The sequence below is a fragment of the Sabethes cyaneus genome, chromosome 3, assembly GCF_943734655.1.
Source record: "Sabethes cyaneus chromosome 3, idSabCyanKW18_F2, whole genome shotgun sequence".
Taxonomy (NCBI): domain Eukaryota; kingdom Metazoa; phylum Arthropoda; class Insecta; order Diptera; family Culicidae; genus Sabethes; species Sabethes cyaneus.
This window is the reverse complement of record NC_071355.1, coordinates 24512684-24540187: the sequence shown is the minus strand read 5'-3', so window position 1 is coordinate 24540187 and position 27504 is coordinate 24512684. Positions and strand designations below refer to the sequence as shown.

The 27504-nt window shown below is 39.8% G+C and overlaps 1 protein-coding gene across 1 annotated transcript in view; it reads left to right on the top strand.

Moving 5' to 3' along the window:
• LOC128739390 (probable cytochrome P450 4d14) overlaps positions 1-27504 on the top strand; it is a 278111-nt gene that overhangs the window by 207387 nt on the left and 43220 nt on the right. The gene's annotated exons all lie outside the window — the stretch shown is intronic.

The window sequence follows — 27504 nt, the reverse complement described above, 5'->3', positions numbered from 1 at the left end:
ACTAAAAATTCGAAGTAACACTTGAGAGCCGCGGTGTGGTGCGAACCAAGTAATGTCCAATTTCATGTCCTATAATAAGTCCAATTTCAACTCTAATTTAATTACATTTTCAACACCGATTTTAAGTCTTATGTCGGTTGCAATTTCAAGTACATTATCAAGCGCAATTTCGGACCCAATATAATTCCAGTTTCAAGTCTAATTTATTGCACCATTTTACGTCCCATTTCAAGTCCGATTTCAAACCTTATTTCACGACTATTGGGGCTTGCCATTTCCAGTTCAGTTTTAAACTCCATTTCAAATAAAACTTCAAGTCCAAGTGGAAGTCCAAATTCAGATTAACATCCTAATCTAATGTCAAGTCCAATTTCAAGTTTAGTTGCAAATTCAGTTTCAAGTCCACTAGTGGACCAAAAAGACTAGCGCACATTTTCGCCTTGGTTGCAAAATTTAATGTAAAAAAATCTCTTCATCAGACTCGGAAGCCCGTCATTTTTAACACCTTTCGCCGGCCATGCATCTGGACACGCCAGTATTCATGACCACTGCACTGGCATGCCCAGACCTAAACAGAAGGTGTTGGCACCGACCTTTCAGAAGCATGGTTTGGCCTGAAAATTACTGAGAAATCGTAAACCGGAAATTGGACCTAAAATCGGACATTATAGCAAAGCAAAGCAAAGCCTAGGTGCTAAATTTCGTTGTCAAAACTTGACCTTCGGTTTTATATACGACAGACTTCGCAGCCAGCTGTGAGAGTGCGGGACGATTTTTCAACTCTAATTTAATTCCAACTTTAACTCCAATTTCAAGTCTATTTTCAAGACTAATTTCAAGTCCTTTTTTAGCTTCAATGTGAAATCCAATTTTATGTCTAATTTATGGTATAATTTCAGATTCATTTCAAGTTCAATGTCATGTCTCAAAATAAGTCCAATTTCGTGTTTTTATTATAATGAAATTGCATATCTATTTCAAGTGCCGTTTTTCGCTATTTCAAGACCAACTTTAATTCCCATAATAAGTCTAATTTCGTGTTTGAATTGCAATTTCAGGTCAATTTTAAGTCCAATTTCATGTCCATTTTAGGTCCATTTTCAACTCTAATATAATTCCAATTTTAACTCCAATTTTAAGTCCATTTTAAAGACTAATTTCAAGTCGTTCTTCAGCTCTAATTTCATGTCTAATTTATAGTTCAACGTCAGGTTCATTTCAAATCCAACCTCAGGTCCATTTCAAGTCCAATTTCATGTTCCTTAATAAGTCCAATTTAATGTCTAATTTATAGTGCAATTTCAGGTCCATTTTCAACTCTAATTTAAATCCAATTTTAAACCCAATTTCTAGTTCATTTTCAAAACTAACTTCATGCCCTTCTTTGGCTCCAATTTCAAGCCCAGTTTTATGTCTAATTTATAGTGCAATTTCAGGTCCATTTTAAGTCGAATTTCCGGGCTACTTTAAGTCCAATTTCATGTCCCATAATAAGTTCAATTCAAGTCTAATTTATAGTGCAAAATAAGGTCCACTTTATGTTCAATTTCAGGTCCATTTTTAGTCCAATTTCACGTCCCATAACAAGTCCAATTTCATGTCTAATTTATAATATAATTTCTGGTTCATTTTAAGTCCAATTTCAGGGCAATTTCAAGTCCAATTGCATGTTTCATAATGAGTCTAATTTCGTGCCAAACTTATAGTGCAATTTCGGGTCCATTTTAAGTGCAATTTCAGGTCCAATAAAAAGTCCAAATTCATGTCGAATTTGTAGTGCAATTTCAAGTTCATTTTAAGTCCAATGTCTTGTTCTTTAATAAGTCAAATTCAAGTCTAATTTATAGTGCAATTTCAGGTCCACTTTAAGTCCAATTTCATGTCCCATAGAAAGTCCAATTTCATGTCTAATTTATAGTGCAATTTCAGGTCCATTTATATGCTATTTCATGTCGCATAATCAGTCAATATTCATGTCTAATTTATAGTGCAATTTCAAGTCCAATTTCATGTCCCAAAATAACTACAATTCAAGTCTAATTTATAGTTCAACTAGCTGACCCGACAAACTTCGTATTGCCACAAATTAACCTGTGTTGTACATAAATCATGAATCTCGGATGATCTTTGTCACTATCTCGAGTTTTGCAAGCCCCCCAGTGGGCGGCGGTTCCATTTGCTTGATTAGTTCTAAAGTTATGAGCAAATTCGTATTTCGTTTGAATGGGAGCCCCCCCCCCTCCTAAAAAGGTAAGAAGTCCTAATTCATCATGGGAAAAATGGTTGCCTCCAAAAACACCCACATGCCAAATATGGTTCCATTTGCTTGATTAGTTCTCGAATTATGAGGAAATTTGTATTTCATTTGTGTAGAAGCCCCCCCTCTTGAAGTGTGGAAGGATCCTAATTCACCGTAGAAAATATTTTTGCCTCCAAAAACCTCCACATGCCGAATTTGGTTCTATTTGCTTGATTAGTTCTCGAGTTATGGGGAAATTTGTATTTCATTTGTATTGGAGCCCCCCCTCCTAATGTGGGAAGAGGTCCTAATTCATCACAGAAAAAATTCTTGCCTCCAAAAACACCTACACGCCAAATTTGGTTCCATTTGCTGGATTAGTTCTCGAGTTATGAGGAAATTTGTATTTCGTTTGTATAGGACCCCCCCTCCAATTCATCATTGAAAAAAAAATTGTCTCCAAAAACACACACATGCCAAATTTGGTTCAATTCGCTTGATTAGTTCTCGAGTTATGAGGAAATTTGTATTTCATTTGTACAGGAGCCCCTCCTCTTAAAGTGGGGAGGGGTCCTAATTCACCATAGAAAATTTTCTTGCTCTCGAAAACCTTCACATGCCAAATTTGGTTGCATTTGCTTGATTAGTTCTCGAGTTATGAGGAAATTTGTATGGAAGTCCCCCCTCTTAAAGGGGAGAGGAGTTATAATTCCTCTTATAAAGAGGGGAGGGGTCTCAATTCACCATAGAATAAATTCTTGTCACCAAAAAAAACACCCACATGCCAAATGTTGTTCTATTTGCTTGATTAGTTCTCGAGTTAGGAGGAAATTTGTATTTCATTTGTACAGGAGCCCCCCCTCTTAGAGTGGGGAGGGGTCCTAATTCATCGTAGAAAATTTTCTTGCCCTCGAAAACCTTCACATGCCAAAGTTGGTTCCATTTGCTTGATTAGTTTTCGAGTTATGAGGAAATTTGTATGGAAGCCCCCCCTCTTAAAGGGGAGAGGAGTTACAACTCCCCTTATAAAGAGGGAGGGGTCTCAATTTACCATAGAATAAATTCTTGTCACCGAAAATACCCACATGCCAAATTTGGTTCTATTTGCTTGATTAGTTCTCGAGTTATGAGGAAATTTGTATTTCATTTGTATAGGAGCCCCCCCTCCTAAAGTGGGGAGAGGTTCTTATTCATCATAGAAAACATTCTTGCCTCCAAAAACACCTACATGCCAAATTTGGTTCCAGTTGCTGGATTAGCTCTCGAGTTATAAGGAAATTTGTATTTCGTTTGTATAGGAGCCCCCCCCCCTCTTAAAGTGGGGAGGGGTCCCAATTCATCATAGAAAAAAATTTTGTCTTCAAAAACACACACATGCCAAATTTGGTTCCATTTGCTTGATTAGTTCTCGAGTTATGAGGAAATTGGTATTTCATTTGTACAGGAGCCCCCCCTCTTAAAGTGAGGAGGGGTCCTAATTCAACATAGAAAATTTTCTTGCCCTCGAAAACCTTCACATGCCAAATTTGGTTCCATTTGCTTGAATAGTTCTTGAGTTATGAGGAAATTTGTATGGAAACCCCCCCTCTTAAAGGGGAGAGCAGTTATAATTCCCCTTATAAAGAGGGGAGGGGTCTCAAATTACTCTAGAATAAATTCTTGTCACCGAAAACACCCACATGCCAAATTTGGTTCTATTTGCTTGATTAGTTCTCGAGTTATGCAGAAATTTGTGTTTCATTTGTATGGGAGCCCCCCCTCTTAGTGGGGGGAGGGGTCTCTAACCATCACTAAAACCTTTCCTGGCCCCAAAAACCTCTACATGCAAATTTTCACGCCGATTGGTTCAGTAGTTTTTGATTCTATAAGGAACACAGGACAGACAGACAGACAGACAGACAGACAGACAGACAGACAGACAGACAGACAGAAATCCTTCTTTATAGGTATAGATTTCAAGTCCATTTCAAGTACATTTTCATGTCCTATAATAAGTCCAATTTCATGTCTGATTTATAGTACAATTCTAAGTCCATTTTAGGTCCATTGTCAACTCTAATTTAGTTCCATTCAACAATTACTTCTTTTTCACATGTAGTATTGCCTTTTGGCACGGTCCTGCTAGGCAGCCATGTTTTTGCATTCAACATCTAACCATGCATCTGCACTAACCCTCATGGCAAGGGTAAACACCGTGTTTATTAACGCCACTTTACACTTGTTAGTGCATTCGTGTCGGGTCGCGAAACATGCTTTTTTGAAAAATGAGTTGTTTTTGAATAAACGATGGAATTAACGCGAGTGTCTCGTCTGTTTGACTGCGGTAATATGTTCTTTTTGAATTAAAACTTCGATTAAAATGTGATAAAATTGCTGTCTTCATTACTCTAAGTATAAATTTTTATTGTTTTACAATATATTTAATTCACACTTAATACAAGTGAAAAAATTGTTTCTAATTCTCCTATCTGAAAAATCTCGAAGAGATTAAAAATCTCTTTTTCTTTTTAAACGTCAAAGATTCTCGTTAGTCATTTTACCGGAATTCCCAAATAAGAAAATTTTAAAAATATCTTCAAAAATGTTGTGTCCTTTTTGACAGCAGGTTGCGATATTTCATGTAAGTGCGGGATGGGCATTAAAAAATCCATTTTAAAGTTGTTATGATCCGTCAATGTGAGTAGTGATAACGATTGTCAGCTGATTCCGATACTTTTCTATTTTGTCCAAATGCATCGATACTTAGAAAATATCAAACAGCACGCATTTAAAATTATGAAAAATCGTGAAAAAATGAACGATTTCAATTCAGTACTACTATCGGTACTATCGCAGCGTCTCTGATTGCGGACGAAAAATTTTTTATTGGGATGAGAAGGCTTTGTCACTTTTTCTAGCGTACTTCCCAAGCAGAGACATCAAATTGGTATAGATTCAATCAAAGGTGGAGGAGCGTTTGGTAAGCATTCTTCCTTCTCCGAAACTTCGATGTGGGACCAAAAATATATTGTGTAATTCAATTGCTGACACACTCGCACGGTTTGCGCCCAAGTGTTTTGACAATTGAACTATCAGCACACGACACCCTATATTAGATGATTTCACATCTAGTTTCGATCATTCCAGTCTAACCATTCGTGCGCATACACATACGCTCCACCCGCCGACGGTAATTATTTTTATACTAGTTGAGCCCGAATCTTACGATCCGGAAAATATAAATGTCTGTTCAGAATTCCGAAAACCAGTGTTTGCGAAGATGTTTAATCTTTGTATTAGTTCTTTGAGTTCTTATATTGCACAATATAGCTCTAAGATGTTGTACATAAAAGAGTCATAGCCGGAAACTGAAACAAATAGTTTTTATGGTCGTATTGGATTTTATTTAACTGAATAAAAACTTCTGTCTGTTTGCAACATAGTCTGATTAGAGTAAAATGTTGCTTAGAAAATTCTTAATCGTTTGCTATCATCAAGTCATTTTTTTAAATTTTGCAACTTGGTCCGGTCGGATTTAACACCGACCTTACGGCCGGGGTTCTGCCAGAGCGAACCAAGCGCCAAAAACATTATTTTGAGTAATTCAAACTTTAACTTTATCGTCCCACCAACTGCTTGCAGCTGACCTAATAAATAATTTTATCGCACACATATCACGAACAGGATGTCTTTTATGCCCTGAGATTATAAAAATCCGTAAAATAGTATGTTATTATCGAAATAATTGACTTTTAGTTGAAAGCCCCATCAAATAGTAAATAAATAAATAACTTTTAGTTTTGGTATGAATGCACTTAGTTCACTTTGGCTGAATGAAAATGAAAAAATATGGTTTTCAGTTCAATCTGGTTGGATGTATTTTTACTCTATGTCGTTCTTACAAGGTTAAGAACAACTTGTGATGCATGCAAAAGTTCCATTTCGGGTTGACTGAATATTGTTGAAGACTCTGAACCTCTTTCTTGAATTCGGCTTAAAGAATGGAATTTCTGGGTAATGGCTATACTTAAGCACTAGTATTACATATACGTTTATTTTCCATAATAAAATATCACCGTGCTTACGTTTTTTGAGCCGAGGCGTCCAATCAACGTTCTTCTGGTGAGAATCCAAAACTTTTTCAGTAGACCCAAAAGTAACGTTTTCTCCTATTTCTAAAAGTTATGTTCGAAGGAAGGTAAAAATTTGATCAGTCAAGGTGAGCCAGGTTCAGAATTACTTAGAGTATTATTACTTCTTGAATTTCGGATTCCGAATCTTAAAGAGAATGAAACCCTATAAATATTTTCTTTTCAGCTACGCTTATCTTCATTTTCTGTTCAGCAAGGGCGTATTTACCAAATACATGCTAATTATTAACACGGTATCATTATACAACGCATTGGTATTCTGTAACGGCTATTGATTAATTTCATATATTGTATGTGCATTGACTGACTTTTGGTGTTTTTCGCAGCATAATTTTTTAATTAATGAAAATAAGGCCATTATAAATATGTTACGAAAAAAAACAAAGAGATTTTTTTAATCGAGCCAAAAAAATATTGATTTTAGGCATTTTTATTTGAAGTTTAAACGTGAAAACAAAGTCTATTCTTGCTTTTAAAATATACGTTTATTATTTTCCATGCAAAAATCAACGAAAAAAGACAAAAACGAAAGAAAAATTTTTCGACCGATTTTCGGAAATTTCGGTGTTCGAATTTCCATTTTCGTTTCGTGCTAGAAGCATTAACTCAACTCGTACACTCGTTTTCAGGCTGTAGAACCCACAGACAATTGATTTTATGAAAAAAAAACTCATACCCTATAAATTATTTTTTTGCCTCCCGATTTTTCAAGGCAATTTCCAAGGGGGGGGGGGGAGTGACAAAAACTTTTGAAATTATTTGCAATGGCCTAAATTTATTTTAAAACAAATTGTCCTTTTGGCTGAACGCAATCCTTAAAAATGCAGTACAGCTCTACCAACGCTGTTTTATGCTGTAGGGCAGCCGTAGAGCTGTATTCCAGGCTCCTATGGTTGGTTTTCGGTTCGCTCTGCTTGGATGCAATTTGGTTTGTTCTACAGTCTGCTACACAAAATTCATGTTTTAAAACTGTTGTTATTTATCCGAATGGAACGATTAATTTATGGCCAATAGATTATCAGTTTTTGCATCCAATGGCGTAAATAACTCAATTTTTGGAAAATTGGCGCTCGGTTCGTTTTGGCAGAACCCCGACCATATGATATCGCGATAAGCAATCGAGTTAAGCAGGCGAGTCGGGCAGTCGAATCAAGCAATCGAGTCAAGCAGCTGGGTCGAGCAGTCGAGTCGAACAGTCAAGTCGAGCAATCAAATCGAGCAGTCTAGTCGAGCATTTAAATCAAGCTGTTCAGTCAAGCAGTCCGGTCGAGCAGTTGAGTCGAGCAGTCGAGTCGAGCAGTTGAATCGAGTGGTCGAGTCAAGCAGTCAAGTTGAGCAGTTAAATCGAGCAGTCCAGTCAAGCAGTTTAATAGAGCAGTCTAGTCGAGCAGTTGAATCGAGTAGTCTAGTCGAGCACTTGAGTCGAGCAGTCGAACCGAATGGTCTAGTCATGCAGTCGAGTCAAGCGGTCAAGTCGAACAGTTGGGTCGAGCAGTTCATTCGTGCAGTCGAATCGAGCAGTTCATTCGAGCAGTTAAGTTGAGCAGTCCGGTTGAGCAGCTGCGTCGAGCAGTCGAGTCGGGTAGTCCAGACCAGCAGTTGAGTCGAATAGTCCAGTCAAGCAGTTAAGTCAAGCTTCCGAATCAAACAGAAGTCAAGCAGATGAGTCGAGCAGTCGGGTTGAGTGGCTAAGTCGAGCAGTTAAGTCGAGCAGTCTAGTCGAGCGGTTGAATCAAGCTGTCAGTTGAGTCGAGCAGTCAAATCGAGTAGTCTAGTCGAGCAGTTGAATCGAGCAATCGGGTTGAGCAGTTGAGTCGAGCAGCCGATTCGAACAGTCCAATCGAGTAGTTGAGTCAAGCAGTTCATTCGAGCAGTCGCTACGAAAGCATAACGTCCTGTTAGCGACCTGTTTTTAGTTACCGATACCTTTTATGACGTCTTGTCAGAATCTGGTTTTTGGTACAGACATAAGCCTCTTATATAAATAGATGATTGCTCTTTCTGCTTTACCACTGAGAAGACAGACTATTTTCGACTGCATTGTGACATTGTGGCTTGGCAGTTTGGTGCCGACCTTCGATCAGCACGCTGGTGTGTTTTACGATTTGGTGCTAGATGGGTACATAACATATATTTGGCCCCACATCGAAGTCTCGCAATTTTATTCAGTCTACCATTTCTCCTCAACAAACGCCCCTCCACCTTTACCTTTAGGAATACTGCCCTAAGGGATGTACGAAAGGGTGACGTAGGTCTATATTAGATCATTAGATCAAAAACTAATGTAAACTGCATTACTGGCATTCTGGCAGATTCAATTCTGCAATGAATGCAATGGTGGCTTTGAAAATACGTGGACGGGGGTTCATAAGTACAGCGCCTGCAACCATTGAGACATAGAGATTTCTTTGAAATCTCTTGTGTGCATCATAAAGGTTGAAATAGTAATGAATGACTAGCCCACAGATATGATTATGCGTAGTTTGACATGTTTCAATAATCTTACTTTAACTCGCTCGTGGCCTTTAAAAGGGCCATTGGTTACAAATAACATAAAAGCCAAAGCACGTTCATCGCAAATGTGACGTATCATTCGAACTCTACTCTTTTGACGTGAATGGCAACAGGCACGTAAGTTAGCGGCGTTGATTCACTGTTTTTTGTTCTGAGCAGGCTTGCCATTTCCTCATTCATTGTCCAAAAAATGCACCTGTTTTTGTTCATTACAATGAGCAGAACTGCTGCCACAAATAAGAAATCCATCCACGTGAAGCGAAATAGGCCAAAAATATAGAGAAATATAAACAAACTTTAGTTTCTCATTGAGCGAAAAAGTAACTGCACGGGAATTCCAATGTTGCCATATCTATCATCCACTATCGTTATATGCAACATTTTTTGCACTGTCGCCGCTGCGAGAATTCCAAACAGTTTTTTTTTGTCCCATACCATGGGCAACCAAAAAGTGTATTAAAATTTTGTTGCTCAGTTCACTCCCCAATGAGTAGAAGGTAGAACATCAATGTGCAGATTGCTGAATAATTGCAGTCAGTAAAAAAGAGAAAAGTTAAAACAAAACGGAGCACAATAATTCGCGACTGAGTAAAGTGCGAATTTTTCTCTTCTCTTTTTTTATTCTGGGGAGGAATCATCCCTGGCTCTGAGAAGGTTTTACTAGTTTACTTTCACAGCTTACCGCTTGTTACATAGCAGAAAATATGGCACATACGTAACCATTTCTGTTTTATTTTTATGAGAGTTCTTATCTTCCTACCACAGGGGTGAGGGGTCTCAAACCATTATAAAATAAAATCATGCCTCCGAAAACCCCCACATGAAAAATCTGGTTCCATTTGCTTGATTAATTCTCGAGTTATGAGGAAATTTGTGTTTCTTACACCCTCCATAAAATTGTTGATCATTTTATCTATCCAACGACACATAAATTGTTCAGTTTTGTTCAGTAGTTAGGTAGTTATTTGCATTTGAAATCTTTCATTCAAACGTTACATTTCTATTTTCGTTTTCACAAAGTGCTACCCAGTCCCAGTATTGTAAACAAAGACGTAGTCCTACGTCAAAAATAGTGTCACAATTCTAACACCTTTCTTTAATGCAAATCGTCTTGTGTCATCATCAGCGCGTCGTGCGTCATAATTAGCTCTCTGGATAGATATTTTCTACGGCTATTGGGTTATCGTCATGCAGAACATTAAGCAGACCCAAAATACCATTGGAAGCGACAAGTAGGTTACAGCAAACTAACTTCTGCGACAAACAAAGTGGACGTCGGGCTTGTTCAGAATCCATTGGGAAGAGTTAAACGAAAGGCTCCTCGGATTCGGCTAAATGCTTTTTCTTGATTTTATACTAAATGAACTTTACAATGAAAAATAATTTGATTTTTTTTATTTGAATTTGTATGGGAGCCCCCCCTCTTAGTGGGGGGAGGGGTCTCTAACCATCACTAAAACCTTTCCTGGCCCCAAAAACCTCTACATGCAAATTTTCACGCCGATTGGTTCAGTAGTTTTTGATTCTATAAGGAACACAGGACAGACAGACAGACAGACAGACAGACAGACAGACAGAAATCCTTCTTTATAGGTATAGATTTCAAGTCCATTTCAAGTACATTTTCATGTCCTATAATAAGTCCAATTTCATGTCTGATTTATAGTACAATTCTAAGTCCATTTTAGGTCCATTGTCAACTCTAATTTAGTTCCATTCAATTACTTCTTTTTCACATGTAGTACAGCCTTTTGGCACGGTCCTGCTAGGCAGCCATGTTTTTGCATTCAACATCTAACCATGCATCTGCACTAACCCTCATGGCAAGGGTAAACACCGTGTTTATTAACGCCACTTTACACTTGTTAGTGCATTCGTGTCGGGTCGCGAAACATGCTTTTTTGAAAAATGAGTAGTTTTTGAACAAACGATGGAATTAACGCGAGTGTCTCGTCTGTTTGTTTGCGGTAATATGTTCTTTTTGAATTAAAATCTCGATTAAAATGTGATAAAATCACTGTCTTCATTACTCTAAGTATAAAATTTTATTGTTTTACAATAGAGTTAATACACACTTAATGCAAATAAAAACCCGAAAAATCTCGAAGTGATTAAAAATCTCCTTTTCTTTTTTAAACGTCAAAGATTCCTGTTAGGAATTTTACCGGAATTCCCAAATAAGAAAATTTCAAAAATCTCTTCAAAAATGTTGTGTCCTTTTTGACAGTACGTTGCGATATTTCATGTAAGTGCGGGACGGGCATTATAATCCATTTTATAGTTGTTATGATCCGTCAATGTGAGTAGTAATAACGATTGTCAGCTGATTCCGATACTTTTCGATTCTGTCCAAATTCATCGATACTTAGAAAATATCAAACAGCGCGCATTTAAAATTATGAAAAATCATGAAAAAATGAACGATTTCATTTCAGTATCGGTAGTATCGCAGCGTCTCTAATTGCGGACGAAAGAAATTTTATTGGGACGAAAGGGGGTTGTCACTTTTTCTGGGGTACTTCCCAAGCAGAGACATCAAATTGGTACAGGTTCAATCAATGGTGGAGGAGCGTTTGGTAAGCATTCTTCCTTCTCCGAAACTTCGATGTGGGACCAAAAATATATTGTGTAATTCAATTGCTGAGTGGAACTCTAACCCACACTCGCACGGTTTGCGCCCAAGTGTTTTGACAATTGAACTATCAGCACACGACACCCTATATTAGATGATTTCACATCTAGTTTCGATCATTCCAGTCTAACCATTCGTGCGCATACACATACGCTCCACCCGCCGACGGTAATTATTTTTATACTAGTTGAGCCCGAATCTTACGATCCGGAAAATATAAATGTCTGTTCAGAATTCCGAAAACCAGTGTTTGCGAAGATGTTTAATCTTTGTATTAGTTCTTTGAGTTCTTATATTGCATAATATAGCTCTAAGATGTTGTACATAAAAGAGTCATAGCCGGAAACTGAAACAAATAGTTTTTATGGTCGTATTGGATTTTATTTAACTGAATAAAAACTTCTGTCTGTTTGCAACATAGTCTGATTAGAGTAAAATGTTGCTTAGAAAATTCTTAATCCTTTGCTATCATCAAGTCATTTTTTTAAATTTTGTCACTTGGTCCGGTCGGATTTAACACCGACCATATGATATCGCGACAAGCAATCGAGTTGAGCAGGCGAGTCGAGCAGTCGAATCAAGCAATCGAGTCAAGCAGCTGGGTCGAGCAGTCGAGTCGAACAGTCAAGTCGAGCAGTCTAGTCGAGCATTTAAATCAAGCTGTTCAGTCAAGCAGTCCGGTCGAGCAGTCGAGTCGAGCAGTTGAATCGAGTGGTCGAGTCGAGCAGTCAAATCGAGCAGTCCAGTCAAGCAGTTTAATCGAGCAGTTCAGTTGAGCAATTGCGTTAAGCAGTCGAGTCGAGCAGTCGAATCGAGTAGTCCAGTCGAGCAATTGAGTCGAATAGTTCAGTCAAGCAGTTAAGTCGAGCTGTCGAATCAAACAAAAGTCAAGCAGATGAGTCGTGCAGTCGGGTTGAGTGGCTAAGTCGAGCAGTTAAGTCGAGCAGTCTAGTCGAGCGGTTGAATCAAGCTGTCAGTTGAGTTGAGCAATCAAATCGAGTAGTCTAGTCGAGCAGTTGAATCGAGCAATCGGATTGAGCAGTTGAGTCGAGCAGCCGATTGGAATAGTCCAATCGAGTAGTTGAGTCAAGCAGTTCATTCGAGCAATCGCTACGAAAGCATAACGTCCTGTTAGCGACCTGTTTTTAATTACCGATAAGCCTCTTATGACGTCCTGTCAGAAACTGGTTTTCGGTACAGACATAAGCCTCTTATATAAATAGATGATTGCTCTTTCTGCTTTTACCGCTGAGAAGATAGACTATTATCGATTGAATTGTGGCATTGTGGCTTGGCAATTTGGTGCCGACCTTCAATCAGCACGCTGGTGTCTTTTACGATTTGGTGCTAGATGGGTACACAGCATATTTTGGGCCCCACTTCGAAGTCTCGCAATTTCATTCAGTCTACCATTTTTCCTCACCAAACGCTCCTCCACCTTTAATAAAAAATATAATTTACGTTGGACCGCAACAGAGTCAAATACAACTAAAACAGAAAAAACTGTAAGGAATGCAGCCCTAAGGGATGTACGAAAGGGTGACGTAGGACTATATTAGATCAAAAACTAATGTAAACTGCATCTCTGGCATTCTGGCAGATTCAATTCTGCAATGAATGCAATGGTGGCTTTGAAAATACGTGGACGGGGGTTCATAACTACAACGCCTGCAACCATTGAGACATAGAGATTTCTTTGAAATCTCTTGTGTGCATCATAAAGGTTGAAATAGTAATGAATGACTAGCCCACAGATTATTGTATTAAATATGATTATGCGTAGTTTGACATGTTTCAATAATCTTACTTTAACTCGCTCGTGGCCTTTAAAAGGGCCATTGGTTACAAATAACATTAAAGCCAAAGCATGTTCATCACATATGACGTGTCATTCGAATGTCCTACTCTTTTGACGTGAATGGCAACAGGCACGTAAGTTAACGGCATCGATTCACTGTCTTTTGCTCTGAGCAGGCTTGCCATTTCGTCACTCATTGTGCAAAAAATGCACCTGTTTTTGTTCATTACAATGAACAGAACTGCTGCCACAAATGAGAAATCCATCCACGCGAAGCGAAACAGGCCAAAAATATAGAGAAATATAAACAAACTTTAGTTTCTCATTAAGCGAAAAAGTAACTGCACGGGAATTCCAATGTTGCCATATCTATCATCCACTATCGTCATATGCAATATTTTTTGCAGTGTTGCCGCTGCGAGAAGTCTAAACAGTTTTTTTTGTCCCATATCATGGGCAGCCGAAAAGTGTGTTAAAATTTTGTTGCTCAGTTCACTCCTCAATGAGTAGAATGCTGATGCAGATTGCTGTGTAATCACAGTCAGTAAAAAAGAGAAAAGTTAAAACAAAACGGAGCACAATAATTCGCGACTGAGCAAAGTGCGAATTTTTCTCTGCTCTTTTTTTATTCTGGGGAGGAATCATCCCTGGCTCTGAGAAGGTTTTACTAGTTTACTTTCACAGCTTACCGCATGTTACATGTTCTTATCTTCCTACCACAGGGGTGAGGCTTCTCAAACCATTATAAAATATCATAAATTCAAGCCTCCAAAAACCCTCACATGAAAAATCTGGTTCCATTTGCTTGATTAATTCTCGAGTTATGTGGAAATTTGTGTTTCTTTCGCCCTCCATAAAATTGCTCTCGTACCCCCTCCATAAAATTGCTGATCATTTATCTATCCAACGACACATAAATTTTTCAGTTTTGTTCAGTAGTTAGGTCGTTATTTGCATTTGAAATCTTTGAATCATTGAATTTGAAATCATTCAAACGTTACATTTCTATTTTCGTTTTCACAAAGTGCTACCCAGACCCAGTATTGTAAATAAAGACGTAGTTCTACGTCAAAAATAGTATCACAATTCTCACACCTTTCTTTCATGCAAATCGTCTCGTGGCATCATCAGCGCGTCGTGCGTCATAATTAGCTTTCTGAATAGATATTTTCTACGGCTACCGAAAAGGAAAAGATAGCAGACATTTTCAAGCATATGAAATTGTCACAGCTTGCTAAGAAACATCTAATTTGATAGGCTATCTGTGCTAAGGCTCATTAAAATGACATTTTCGTTACAAACGGTGTCTTCAATCAGAATATTTACATGAACGAGTGCCTGAAAAACATATGCTGCCGTGTCTGAAGCAACACGATTGTTCCGTACTGTTTTGGCCGGATTTGGCGTTCGTTCATTACGGAATAAAGATCATGGAGTCCTATGCCGCCCACAATGTGCAGATGGTTTCCAAGGAGAAGCAGCCTTCCGATTTGTGAAAATACCATTGGAAGCGAGAAGTAGCTGTTCAGGGGTCTGTTCAGAATCCATTGGAAACCGTTAAACGAAAGGCTCCTCGGATTCGGATTCGGCTAAATGCTTTTTCTAGATTTTATACTAATTGAACTTTACACTGAAAAATAATTTGATTTTTTGAATTTGAATTTGTCATATTCAACATTTCCATCAAAAACGAAATAATTTTTTAACAAAAAATTTGTTGAGAACTTTCCAATTAAGGGATAGTAATAAACGAGTAGCCATTCCAATTTCAACAAATATCGTTCAGAATATTCTCGCCATGATAAACCACACACCTGGTTATCCAAATCGACCCACATTAATCCAGGCGAAATCTCGAGCTTGATGCAGCATTTTGGCCACTATAGTGCTAGGTACCTTGTTAACGCTATATTTCACTTAAATTATCACCACTCCGCAGCAGCAGTAGGAAAACATTATTTATGCAAATGGATGTATGCTCAGAAGGCTAGCTTTTTCCACTCGGTGAAGCGTCGAATCATTGCTGGCTGTAATCGCTTGTACCGGGTCCATGGTACCCGACGACGTTCACCGACCGTTTTGCTAGTTTCATTCGTTGCTTATTTTTCTGCCCCACCTGGGATCGGCAGCTAGTGGAGTGCAATTTCGGCTGCATCTGCTGCGAACAGTTGGGGGAACGTCGGCCGGCGAGGAGCCAACTCCCAGGGAACGCACTACAGAAGACGGATTCAAGCGAATTTTATTTTTCCTGCTTGAGGGATTATCACAAGTCCATTAGTACTCCGTTGAAACTTTTTAATTTTTCGTTGTCGTGTTCTTTCTTCTACAACACTTTGGACGAGAAATACCCGGGGGGGATGAAGTTCCCTCTGGCTGTAACTTGAATAATAAAAGTCTCGGAATTTATTTGGCGAATATTTTATGTCGGATACAGGGAAACTACGACCTAAATGTTGCACCACAACGGAACAGAACCAGCTGGTAACACGCTTCAGTTCAGCTCTGGAGAGCCACTGCCAAGGGCCGTCCGCCAGGGTTGAACAGCAAATTTCCTTCCTTTTAATTATTTTTATACAAGGGAGTCCCTTCGGCAACACCAACCCTGCAACTGTGACTTCTTGGTGCGGCCAAGATGCCAACTAGCGGCAAGGAATCTGGTGTGCTACCGTGTGTCCCATAAATTCATATCACCACTCGGAACCACGGTTTGCCAGGTTCGTACGTCGCTACTACATAGCATAATGGAACACAACATAGGACGAACTACAGAGAGGAAAAAAGCTCCGGCTTTCAAATGTCGTTCGCACACAACTTCAAGCGGATGGTAAAAGCTTTAGAGGGAAAATCAGGGGCCCGAAGTAACGAGTGTAGTGCAACAGGATGGCATGCATAATCGACGATGGAGCGCAGGTGAGCCAGCATTGAATGCTAACTACAGGTTGGGGTACTCCATCCGGGAGAGTGTGGCTGCTGTTGATCGTGATATGGAGCGTCTGGCAAAGGAAATGACACGTTTAACTTCGTTGTTCGACACCAGGCGCCGGATGAGGCTTGTGGCAGTCGTGAAATTGACGTTTGAATGCACGAACCGTGCAAGGCACGTAATCGGATAAACAGTACATAAAGCCTATAGATTATAGCGTATGTTATGAGGTAAAAATTTCACGAATACGGCAGCAATTCGTGACTTTTTCGGCTAGGATAAGATCAAACCGCTCGTTACGTTATCCTCACCAAACATCATGACGTGCATATTCAAATTGCCAACCGCCACATCCGGTCCAGCCACCGCAAGGCAGAAGACTAAATCCATTTCCGTGCCAGCAACATTCCATTCCGTTGCCGTCTGTTTTCCATTTCTCGACAGAATAGAGTCTCAAAGGCAGCCCGACAAGGAGCTACTAATGGGAATCGAGTGCATTGCTGCCGCCACTTGACAGTAAGCACTGCCTCTGGAGCGAGCGACTAAATTGACGAAAATTAAAAAGGAAATGAAGCACATTCCAGTGAGTACCTCGCAGCTTAGCCACCCGGGCCCGGCTTTGTCCGACATCCCAGAGATCCTTTGCGAAAATGTATTACTAAATTTATACGTAAGCCCCAGCAGATAAAGTTGCAACTATTTATCAACGCTTTTAGGGACATTTTTCTTTCCACCCACTCCACCACTCGCACTATCGTTCGTCGTCTGAACTAAGCGTTGACCTCCGGCTTGGCGACTAGTTTTGTGTTTGTGCTAGAAATGAAGACATTTTACTCGGCTTGACTCGAAAGTCGAGTCATCCTGTGCGAATTTTCCACTGTGTAAACGAAAGCCAGTAAAGGAAATGAGAAAAATGTAATTTCATCTCTCCGTCTGTGTCGATTTCTGCTGACTTTCAGTCCAGATCCACTCCCAGTACACTAACGAACGATGTTGCTATTTTCATCTTGTAGTTTTTTTGTGTCTGATCTACTGAATCTACGACGGAATGGGATTCTGTTGATTCAAGTTTGCAGCTGCAGCACCGCCGAGACGATGCTACGTGCTAAGCTCTCGCGAATGGCAACATGCCCGAGGTTTTCCGTTCTAGCGTAATTCGCCGTGAGCCAGGTAAAGGGGAGGTTACATAAAAATTAACGTGAAACAATATGATAACAGCGGGTAGCACCATCCATGCTTTTGAAGTGAAAGCAAATTACAAAACCTTTGAAGTAAGTTTAATTGTTTAAAATTGAATCAACTTGCTAGCGCTGGTGATCCTGATCGTTCGGTATATCTTAGTGCATCGGAAGGGTTCCCTTTTAAAAATTCTCTTTTAATCTACGATAAAAAAATGTTATCAAATTTTTAGGTGTCTGGTAGTTTTCGTTACGTTTTACTCTTGTTTCATTGGTCAATAAATTTGGTTGGATTATTTTATTTTTGAATTCTTCTCAGTAACCAACAGAAAAATTTTCAAACTCTTTGGAATCTGTTTGGAATGAAGCCTTTAAGTTAAAACAACGTTTCAACTCTTCTGGATTTTTTCTTAATTATGGTCCTTTCTTGATTCTTAGTTCTGTCTCGTTTCTTGTTAAATTACCCCGGATATTGTCAGCATTTTAGACAAGTTTTATTTTAATAGCAGCTATATCCTGCTTTACCACGTACCCATCTAAAAGCGAATCGGAGGTACCTAGTCTTAAAAAACTTCAACATGATGTATTCTATCATTTTTCATTAAACATCTGTTTCTGAAAGTCATTTTTTTTCCATTTCCTGGTTGAGTTCGTTCTTGAATTTTTATTTTACAAGGTCTCTGGGAGGAGGTAATCAATATTCGCAAGCGGCAAAAAAGCAAATTCTAGGTTATCGAAACTTGACCTTCTGGTTTTTGTACCTACTGCAGACTTCGCAGCCAGCCGCTAGAGTACAGGACAATTGCAGGGCCATTTGCTACGATCCCATGGACTCTAACAGTCTTTCCCAGCGAAGATTCGTACATACGACGACTGACTTAGGGCAGCCAGCGGACCGCAGGCCGCAGTTTAGCCATCACTGATCTAGGGTGATGTTGGTCATATATGGACACGTTTCAGGGACTCCGAGAACCCGGAAGGCGAACGTAAGCGCTTTTGCTTACTTTTAGACAAACGATAAATTAGGTCAATGCAAAGCTGAACGTAAAAGAAAGCAGATCAATATCTTCCGGGGTGGAGTTTAAAATATGTTTAGATAGGACACGCAGGGAGGGGCACTACATCCCCCCCCCCCTTACAGAGCTGCAAGTCATCTCAGAAGGAGATAACGAGCAGTAGCTAGCGTAGGAAAAATACGGAATCACCGCAGCAATTGTTTTCTTCACTGATAATATTTACATTACTTAGTTGTTTTTATTTTCTGCAATTCTCTTTATATGTATACATTCAGATTTGTTCTTCTGACTCAATTAATTTGAAATTGGTAATTGAAATCGATTTTGTTACATTCATCTAGATACGCTTCATTGTAAAACTTAACTTTACTTCGAGTATAACGATTTCAATATGATTTCCAATTTTATGGCATAATTTCGCTAATTATGGCGACTTGTCATCGTTCGGTGCAGGTCACCGCGTCTTTAGCTTTCGTACGTTTTCTCGAACGTAACCCATAGGACTTTGGGGAGTGGTAGCAGTTTTGAGCGTGTCGGATCAGGGTAAATTCTCCTGTGTCATCGTGTTATTGTGGCTTCGTCATCTTCGTTTCGGATGTCGTAACTCGTAATAACGTTCTCGCGACTTATTAATTTCTTTGGATATTAGGTAACATTTACATTTACATTTTTTACATTTATTAACATTAATTCATCTGGCCACAACGTCTACATGAATAAAACATTACTTTACAACTAACTATAGTATATTTAATGTTCGTAAGCGGCGTCTAAAACTATCACTAGAACAATGAAAATCAAAAAGACTGTGCACACGATTAAACAAGCAACACATAGGTCGTAAATTGTTTTGAGTGAGGATGTTTGGAGAGTCCAATTCGCCCACTAAAACTTTTCTGATGAACAGAACTCTTTCAGTTTTTCTCCTATTGTCGAGAGTTTCAATGTTGAGTAAGCTGCGGCGGTCTTGATACGGCGGAAGCATTAAAGGATTACGCCAGGGTAAAAATCTCAAAGCATACCGTAAGAATTTGGCTTGTACTGCTTCCAACCTGGAGGACCAAATTCCAGCGTAGGGGCTCCAAACTACAGCAGCATACTCTAGGATAGGACGCACAATAGAGAACACAGGGCACGTAAACAATATGGATCTCTAAATTCTTTGAATACCTCAAATATGATGCCCAAATTTTGATTGGCTTTAGATATTATATATGAGTAGTGTTCCCGAAAACAGAGGCTCGTATCAAGAAGCACTCCCAAGTCTTTGTATGTGTGTATGATGGTAGCCACCATCACCTCAAGGGTTTCCCATTGTATGCAAGTAGAATTACGGCAGAATCGAGTTTATCTACCTAGCAACTTTCATGTCAATGCTGTTCGTGAAGGACGAAAAGGGATTGGGTGGATCTGTAAGCAATGTCGCTTATACGATTCCACGGGATACAAGACACTCCTTCCAGCCTAGACTTCCGGTTTCTAGATACATAGCTTCGCCGTGCAAACTTATCTTGCGTGATGATTTGTTTGCTAGAAGGGCGCGTCAAAATCCTTTCCGACCTTAAATGACTTGGGCTGGTTACCACATCCCTCATTCAGTCTTCGATTCATTCGATACCCTGATGCTCCTTGCCCTTTACGGTAATGATGGTATATGGAAATGTAATAAAATATGTGTTATATGAATATACATTATATGAAGATATATAGACAAAAACAGAACAATCTCACCAGCAGTCCTTCGAATGGAATAGAGTTGTATCATTTGAGTTTACGTGAGTGTTTCCATTATTAATTTAATTTTTCTTCTGGTATCCATGAGCATTATTTAAACTTTCTTCGGCCCGAGTTTTCACTGTACATGGAGGTACTTGCTCCATGAGCTCAAACGAAATAAATCATTAAAATAACTTATGTTAAGCTTACCTACTAACAAGGTCGGGTGGCTCAGCCGTCATCCAAACCCTCAAACGCTTGGCTACTCAATAGAGCATTACCGGGTAAGACCACGTGGAGGCGCTAGGTAGGGGCTTGCGAAGCACTCCCAAGTCTTTGATTACATAAACTCTGTCCAGTACTTCGTTGCTGATGCGGTAGTTCCATATAATGGGTTCTTTCTTGCGACTAAAATAGATTACCGAACACTAGCGCACGCTAATAGAAAGCTCATTCTTTAGACAGAGACACCAGTCCGCAAAAATGTCGATTAGTTTTTGTAGTTCACAGCAGCTTTAATAGATTTTACCGGCACAAACATTTTAAGGTCATCAGTGTACAGCAATCTGGATCCTCGTGGAAGTACAGCACAAATATCGTTAAAGAATAAGGAAAACAATAGCGGTTCGAGGATGTTTCCTTGTGGAACGCCAGAATGATTACAAAACTCGCTAGAGGAGACATTGTCTAGTTTTACTGAGAGGCGACGATTAACCAGGTATAACTTCAACCAGTTTACAAAATTTGATGCCGCACCCATATGTTCTATTTTGGCTAGAAGCAGGTTGTGGTTTACACGGTCGAAGGCAGCTTCTATAGCGTTCAGCATGGATATCGACTTGAAACAGGCCGCTTGGCCTACCGTACAATTGGCTAGCGATCTTTGTTCCGACCAAATGGCTGATTGGACAAATGTTGCAATTTCGAACGGATTCGACTGCATATGTAGCGCGACCAAAATTGAGCCCGTTGTTGGTGTCTAGCACGACACATCGCCCATCGTTATTCGTCGTGGTCGTCCTGGATATCGAAATTGCGCTTAACACAGTTCGTGAAATTGAATTGTTAATTGTGAAAGGTTTTGGATGAATTAGTTTTCAACGATGTTAAACGGTTCCTACCTTGGTTCTATACTATGCCCATCGTACTTCAGTGCTCTGGCTCTTATACTCGCTCGCGTGGGAGTAGGCATCGTTTGGTTTTCACTCGATTTGCAACATTGGTTGAAATTGGTTAAATCGACTGGCAGGATTATAGCAAGCGTCGTTGTGGAACTATGGATCGTAAACCGCGTTTGAGAATGATTGCTGCAAACCCAGGTCTGTCGGATTATGATATCGCCAAGAAATTCAACGTCATCCAAAACACCGTAAGAAGGATTTCGATCATTTCGGGACGGTGACCAACCAAACAGGACATTAAACAGCTTTATTTCGTTAACATGGTTCCGAGATAGAACCATTCTCTTGCATGAAGATATCTAATGACTCATGCTTTATTATGAAACTCTTTTGGTTTCAGTACTTTATTCTACCATTCACTCCATCGATTGGACCGTTGAGAATTACGCGCGTGCTGGATGAAGCATTACCATCAATGAGGTCGCAACCACGGTACTAGGTAAGCAAACCTCGAGTGCACGAAATGATTGGTTTGTCCAAATGCGGGAAATGCGCAAACTTCGGGAACTGGTCCATGTTGCCCTATTTTACCCAAAAATCACGTTAAAAGCTAACCAAACAGTATAAAAACTTATTTGCCGCCCATGAAACGAACTCAAATAGCTTCCAAATGTTGTCAAAACATCAGAAGAATCAAATCCCATCCATTCCGTTCTGTCCATTTTGCCCAATTCACTCCTAAATACATAGTAAAACCTCATTAAAGCGATTAAAACTAATTCAAAGACAGGGGAATAAACTTGAATAGTACCCATTTACTCAAAAGGCATCAAGAGAGTTGATTGTCATCGATTTAGTACCGTGATGAATTCACAATCGGTTCGTTTTGCCTGATTCTCTCCTAGATCTTGTTTTTGCATTCATTTGCTATTGCGTAAAAAAATCGTAATATTTCAACGATGGTATCTTTGGAGAAGTTTATAAATAAAATACAGCGCATCTTTTCAAGCTATCAAGGTGATCTTATATTCATCTATCAGGGTGATACAAACTTTTGTTTTTATTTTAATACGTCCAAGTACACTTAAAAATCAATTCTGCACAATAACTTCGCATCCAATTGATTTATTGCTTTCTTGATTTCTTTATTAACTTTTCTCCAAAGTTATTCAGTATGATAAAATACACATTTTTTTGAAGACTGTTTTTATCTTTGAGTTAGTTTTAATCGCTTTAATTAGTTTATCTATGTATATGGGGGTGAATTGGTCAAAATGGACTATTCTTCTATTTCACACAGTATGGCATGGATGTAATTTGATTCTTCTGATGTTTTAACAAAATTTGGAAGCTATTTGAGTTCGTTTCACGAGCGGAAAATAAGCTTTTATACTTTTCAATTAGCTTTTATCATGATTTTTGGGGAAAATAGGGCAAAATGGACCACTTCCCGAAGCCTGCGCAGGATGAAACCATCACCAGTCGATTTCCTGCATTTTTTTTATATGGAAAAAGGTATCTTGTAAGATTCCAAACCAGCGGCTTCTATTTCTTGGAATTAGGAGCTCGTTTTTGCCCATTGTGCGATGGGAAGGAAAAAGAAGCTTACAAAACTTTCTGAGCATTGCCACAAGTGAGCATTTGGCCAAGTATCAACGAGTGCGGAATGTGTTAACAACGATTCTGAGGTGGAAGAAGCGCCAGAAGGAGGATAGAGATTGTGAAGATCTAAAACAACCCTTCCGGGCTAATGACAAGCGCTAGTTCTATGAGAAGGTGAATCAATCTCGTAAATGATAGACACCGAAAACTGACACGTGTGGGGACGAGGAGGGAAACCTATTCACAAACGAGCGCGAAGTAGTCAACAGGTGGAAGCAGTTCATCTATGGGCATTTCAATGGCGATATAGCAGAAGGAGACGGAAGGAAAGTTAACCTTGGAGTGCCTTCAAATAATAATACCGAGAAATTGAAAAGCTGAAGAATCGACGCCGATAATAAAACCACCGGAAAGGACTGACTTCCGGCAGAACTCACCAATTTCAGGGATTTCAGGGCAGCACATACAGTCGAGCACGAACAACTACGGCAGATAATGCACGAGAACGGTTTTCCGGACAAATTGAAGCGGCTTATCAACTTACCTGGAGCACTCTCAAGTCCCTTCAAATCGCGCAGTGGATTGCTGCAATGGGATAGACTGTCCTGTATGTTATTCAACATTGGGCATCGAAACGAGAGGAACGATCTTCAGCAAAAGTAGCCAACTCCTAGCCTCAGCAGACGACTTTGACATCATTACTAGAACCCTTGGGATGGCGGAGTCAATCTACGTCAGACTGAAAACGGCGGTTAGGGTGAATGCGTTACAAATCAATGCTTCTAAAATCAAATATATGGCAGGAAGAGGCACCGGAGAAAATAACGTACATCTTCCAACAGTGTCGGCGCTAGCCAATTTGTAGCTACACGCAAATTCTCAAAATGGCGCCCCCAGAACAAACAAAAAACAGCCGGCGTTGCTGAGTGCAGACATTCTACTACCTACACACTCGCAAACGCACGGTCTCGTAGCGTCTTTCTGCATAACTACTCACGAGGCGAACAACCCGTGAGCAGCCAGCTACCCGTGAGGGCTAGCATTACACTGGGATACATCTTATGCTCTCGATTCTACACGCGAGTGGGGGTGCAAGTCCTCGCGAGTGATCGGTATCAGTTGCTCAGACTGCACGCTGCAATAACGTGCGAGAGCGACGACCGTGGATGTTAGCTAAATACACACTCGCAAAAGTCGTAGCAGTGCATAAATAAACAAGAGCGGGAGTCCGAAAGGAATGCTTATGCCGGTTTGTTCATTAGAACGAGTACGCGTGTGCGGGCTTCACAACACATTTCTTTTGAATAATTGTCGGTTTCTTGAAACCCATTATTAGAATGATAAACCTTCAAAAACGAAAAAGTTCGGTTCATATTTCGTGTTACTTCAGAAACTTCTTCCTCATACCTTGCTACTTCATCGAAGATGAATCTGCTGATTGCGGATTCTGAAGAGATTCGAAAATCTCTCCCGAAAAATTTCTAAATAATTTAATATCATGAATGCCACTTTCCCACCACGTTTATCTGAGTGTTTTGATTGTTGTGTTTTATTGCCAATAGATTTGCATCAGGAGGAGGTGGAGCGCAAACGTTAAGCGAAGAAAGGCGTAGGTGTAGAAACCATGCATTGCAAGCACTACTTGGAATGATTCTCAAAGTGCACTTGTCAAAAGTTGGGAGAGTACAACAGGTCGGTCAAGTCGCAAGAATACCGGATAACCGTGCAGTTAATCTGTTCTCTTCTAGACCTTCATCGGCCTTAAGGGCCTCATACATGTACGCATATGTTGGTTTGGAAACAATTAAAATGGCGGGTTTTTATTCAGTCGAGCGACAAGCCCAACATCAAAAGCCAGCTTGGTTCGTGGCGCTCATACACAGGCGCGAGTGTTGACCAAACATAAATTCACCAACCAATACAGATCCAATACAGTGGAGAGTAACTCTAGTTATACCACTTGCCATCCCGGCTTTATGGTGCTAAAGGAGAAGAAAGAAAGTTTTATATCAACCACTTATTTATTTAATGCTACAGTTTTTTTAAGGTAGGCGAAATGGCGCCCCCTCGAAGTGGCGCTCCAGGCCAGGGCTTGAAAAGGGATCGCAAGTTGAATGTGACTGCCGTGAATGCGAACTTTCCGCATTCAAACTCCGCTTTTTGAACGATCATTTGACTGTTTTTTGAATCCAGTCAATCTCCCGCTTGCGCTGCTGCCGTCTTACAATTCATGCGGCATCTCAGCAAAAGCAAACAGTCGATCTCCCGTTTTGCTTTGCGCTTTGAGAATATAAACTGCAAACTGACTGGAAGCATACGGTGACGTATTTTTTCGTTTCTCTTTTTGTCTCCAAATCGCTCACAGTAATAGTTTGTCACCCGAACGTCGGTCCGACGCAAGCAAAATATTCGTTTGTATTGGACGGAGTCCGACCGACTTCTTCCATGCACATGTAGTGGTTGTTTTTTGTGGTATTAATCATACGATTGTGCGATTGCTTTTCGTTAACGTGGTGATTGCCAGTCATTTGACTGTTTTGCAGTCATTCGCTGCTCCAAACGGTAAAGGCAACTTGATCGAAACAAAAATGTCAAAAAATTTTAGAGCGCGTTCATTCTGCTGCGTGCGATCGGCGTTTGACTGAGCAAACTGCCAGTTGTGTTATGCATAGCGTTCGTATTCAACCTCTAAACGGACGGTGTGAACTTGAATGCGCGTTGGTGTGACTGCGGTAGAAAAAAAGGATCGGTCGAAGCCCTGCTCCAGGCAGCTGCTTGTTTTACTTAAGAGAAGCACCGGTCCTGCCTTTCACGGACCGTGACTATATTGACGGCGATAAACCGGACGTGGTTTATTCGAGTTCACTGGTCACCGCCGATAATAATATATGTAAGAAGATTCAATAACGCATTCAAGCTGGAAGTCGAGCTTACTTTTCCCTCTAAAAGACGCTTCGACTTCGACGAGCAGTAGTAACGTTTCTTAACATCAAAATAAACAAAATGGATCCCAAGTGACTGCTATGCGGTACACCAACCAGATTCATTAGCGAATGGGGACGACACTTTCAAGCCAAGTTTCACTTGTAAGATCTTCCGTTGATTCAAATTATTTTATTTGCAACACTTCTCAGGTGTATTCGTTTAGCTAGGTTTACTAACCCTTAGTCCTCGTAACGATTTACAACTGGACAGTTAAGTTTCTTCAAACCGCGTGAGTTACAGTCGAGCTAATGTTATTAGAACTACTGACATTCGGGCTAGTGACGTTTGACTAGATAGTTTAAAATAAATTTCTAAGAAGTTGGCTCAATTTAGAACCAAATTTTCTAAGAAATGGTAGGTTCTGCGAAATGACTTTTTGGGAATGGAGCACTATTTATCGAGAAAATATTACCACTAATGTTTTTGGACTTAACGCGCGAAGGCAAACATATTATCTTCAAATTGAACACTTACAATTTAATTAAATTGAACTTTTAATTAATTTATAAACGCATTTACAGCAGTTCAATTAAAATTAAGTTCAATTAAATCAAATTTTTGCATAGCCATAATGCTCCACTGCTTATAAACTTTTTGCAAACAGTGGAAAACCGCCTGGTTTGTTCGGAATGTCATAAAGCAAAACCGAGCAGTTGAGTTATAATTCACGCCCCAAAGCAGTAGTCAATATTTTCATTTATTAAATTGGTAGCGTATCAATATTAACAACTCTGCTTCGAACCGAAACAAGAGGCCGTCCCGAAAAGCGTCAATCCCGGTGTACCAGCAAATAAGACACCAAGCGAAACTTTCCAGCGCGCTGGTAAACTTATATATTAAATAATTAATTTCCTCCAATTCTCCGGTGATATTTACAACAAAAGCTCGCACTCTCAATCAGCCCGGTTGTCGCTTATAATTTAACTTCACGGTAAACGTCTTGTTCAGCCATCCGAATAGGATTAATCCGCAAGTTTCTATCCAGTGATGCTACATCATCGTGACTACGAAATTAGATAAATCTAGACAACTTACTACGGGATACGTGACACCGCTGCTGCTGGCTGCTGTCTGAATTCGTCTCCCAACATACAGGGGTTTATCTTCCGCGCGGACACGACCGACGATGTCTTCATCGCGGCGACAAAGCACAGCCCCAGAACAGCGTAATTTGTCTTTTACGAACACCCCAAACAAGTTAGATGTTCCATCGTGCGAAGCGCTTCAGCATTTTCCTCCCCCTACCCCTGTAGAGGTACGTGATCACACGGGCATTCTAAATTTACTTCTCATTTTCAGAGAAGTTGCTTTCAGCGGAAAATCCTTTGAGTATCAAACACACGCACCCGCACACCATCATCGCAGCACCGTACCGTCGGTCGTTGCGTTCTTATTAGGGACACCGGTAAAAGAGGACTGGCAGCTCGTTGAGGAAACCCAAAGTTGAAGAAGGTTTACGTTCCTAAGGACATGCTTGGTTCTTCGTTGGTTGGTTGGTTGGTTAGTTGGGAAGGAGAACAAAAGGATGGAATGGAACTGGTAACAAAAATAGCAAATAATATTCACAGGAATCTGAGAAAAACAAATATGTATGTATGTATGTATGTATGGATATGAAAATTTTCACCCAGCAGCCCATTTCTTATGAAA